The sequence below is a fragment of the Heloderma suspectum genome, chromosome 6 (genome assembly GCF_057233095.1).
Source record: "Heloderma suspectum isolate Gila_16-S chromosome 6, 16-S_ref, whole genome shotgun sequence".
In the NCBI taxonomy this organism is placed as follows: Eukaryota; Metazoa; Chordata; class Lepidosauria; order Squamata; family Helodermatidae; genus Heloderma; species Heloderma suspectum.
In genome coordinates this window covers 82,977,398-82,980,299 of record NC_139463.1, presented here as the reverse complement: position 1 = coordinate 82,980,299, position 2,902 = coordinate 82,977,398, and the positions used below count along the sequence as shown (strand labels likewise).

At 42.1% G+C, this 2,902-nt stretch overlaps 1 pseudogene; it reads right to left on the bottom strand.

The window, feature by feature from the left end:
- Positions 1–262: 262 nt before the first annotated feature.
- Positions 263–1,199, bottom strand: LOC146341538 (olfactory receptor 14A16-like; annotated as a pseudogene).
- Positions 1,200–2,902: the final 1,703 nt, after the last annotated feature.

Below are 2,902 nucleotides of genomic sequence, written 5' to 3'. Positions count from 1 at the left end.
TAGGCTACGTAAATATTTACATAGCCTATCACGGCAAAATACAGGGACGCAAATGGTGGTGGCTACGGCCGCTGCCATTTGCGTCCCTGCAGGCTGCTCAGCAGCCAGATGTCCAGCTGCGGGCAGCCCTGGCCGGTGGCTCTGTGGAATCGCCGCAGAGTGGAGCCAGCTGGAGAGAATTTCAGGGGGATGGATGGAGCGCCTCCCCCCCACTGCGAATTTCACCCTTCAAAAAGGTAAGTGACTTTTGTACATCCCTACATCATGTTATGAGATACTTTATTTTGTGGGGAATTTTCAAAACAGCATTTTGGATGTCCTTGTTCCTGAAGCTATAAATGACAGGATTCAGAACTGGGGGCAAAACTGTATACAAAACAGCAGAAACCAGGTCCATAGTGGTGGAGGAAAGCGATTTAGGCCTCATGTATGAAAACCCAGCTGTGACGATACATATAGAGAAGACAGTCAGGTGAGGAGTGCAGGTAGAGAAAGCTTTATATCTGCCTTGAACTGATGGAATCCTCAGCACAGCAGAGAAGATATAGCCATAGGAAACAAAGATGAACACAAAAAAAGACAAATCGAAAATGAGCCCAAGGATCAAAATCAGAAGCTGGTTGACTTTTATATCAGTGCAAGAAATCTTTTGTAACTGAGGTATATCACAGAAATACTACTCAATTGTATTGGGCCCACAGAAGTTTAATGTGAAAGTTAAACTGGTTTCTAACACTGCATGGAGTAGGTTGCTTATCCAGGAAGCAGCTGCCAATTGGATGCAGGCATTTCTGCTCATGATTAGCCTATATTGCAGAGGATGGCAGATTGCGACATAATGGTCATAAGTCATGATGGCGAGTATGACAGTCTCTCCACCAACAAATGTGACCACTAAACAGTTCTGTGTGACACAGCCCAGCCAAAGAAATAACTGAGTTGTTTGTCAGTGACATGCTTATGGATTTGGGAACTGTAGTGGTTATGTTGCCAAAATCTAAAATAGATAAGTGGACCAAAAAGAAGTACATAGGGCTATGCAGGTTGTGATCTAGGGCCACTGCTGTGATGATGAGAAAATTTCCTGCCAAGGCTATTAACTAAACGAAGGGAAACATCACAATATGCAAAATTTGCATATTACGGTCATCAGAAAATCCCATCAGAAGGAACTCTGTCACTGTAGACTGGTTGGCCATTTCAGTTATTGGAATCCTTCCTGTAGAAAGGAGTTAAAGAACAGGCAGTTAGAGGAGCATTTATATTTAGGGACAATATTATTTTCTTACAGACCTATAAATATCCATATGCAACCACACTTTGGAATGTCCAGATGGCAAGAAATGTGGTGGCCTGCTTAGAATCAACTCTTCTTAGCTTCTTCAGACATTTCTCCAACACAGACAGTGAACCCTGGCCCCAAGCCTAACATCAACATGCTGCTTCTAGTGTTTTGAATTTGGCAGTAGGGTATCATTGGGACTACCGTGGTGGTCAAATGCTTAGTCCACCATGGACCGCCATGCTTAGTCCTTTATTTGCAGTCCTGTAGCTGCCCATTGCTGAGATCCCAGCTGTTGCCAATAAAAGCCTACAAATGGAAAGCTCAACAGGTGGATTGGAAATGCCCACTTTTATGAGAAAGGTTAGGCCCATTAGGCAATATGATAACGGTACCTAATAGGAGAGAGGTATTTTGGCAAGTAAAGAATTAATTGGTGGAAGTTTGAATTGTAGAATGCATAATTTGGAAAAAGCAATGTATGTTAAGGAGGTATTATAGGTCAGAATTAGAATGCATAATTATGGAAAGGCAATGTATATTACAGGGATATTTTTGGCCAATTTATTATGTAATAGGAACACTATACCACTGTCTGTTTGTTTGGCTGGAGCATGCTCCAATCTGCAATATAGGCCTGCTTACTGCAAAGTGTTCCATGGTTAATCCCTAAAATAGAGATGTTCATAATGGTGACTGGCTTGTACACCCCCCACCCCCCTGCTACCGACATTCCCTATTGGAATCTTCCCACCAACATTTCCTTAGATGGATTAATTAGTGTTCAAGAACCAGTGGCTAGTGGTTATTACAAACTCTTGGTTTGGGGAGTTGGGGTGCTTGTGAGAAGGTGAAACAAGAGTACTTAAAAAAGAAAAGGTGCCCATCACATTCTGGCATGGCAACCACCAACCTCAAGTCTGTGTTTGAGGTTCCAGACCTCTCCATAGCTACAGAAACTTAAGGGACTGATGAGATGCATGTATGCATGTATATATGTATGTATGTATGTATGTATGTATGTATTACATTTCTATACTGCCCAATAGCCAAAGCTGTCTGGGAGGTTGACAACAATTAAAACCATAACAAGCAATATAATATACATTATAAAAGTTTAAAAGTATAAAACTACAGTATGCAATAAAAGTAAAACCGAGATAAAACCAAGTAGCAATGCAAAGATTTAAATTACAGTAACAGATTTAAAACAACAGAAGTAGATTAAAAATTCTTGGGAAAATTGAAAACAAACAAACAAAAAGTTCTTCACCTGGCACTGGAAAAAGCAGAATGTAGGTGCCAGGCAAGTCTCTCTAGGAAGCTCATTCTATGACGGGCATACCACCACAGAAAAGGGCCTCTTCTTGGAAGCCACCCACCTCACTTCCTTTGGCAGGAGCTGCTGGAGAAGGACCACTGAGGATGACCTTAGGGTCTGGGCATATACACATGGGAGGGGGCATGTGTAACCTGGCCCCAAGCCATTTAGGGCTTTGAATGTTAATAACAGACATTTGAATCAGCCCTGGACTGGCAACCAGTGCAGATGGAAAAATACTGGCATAATATGATCATGTTGGCCAGTCCCCATTAACAATCTCACTGCCCCATTTTGAA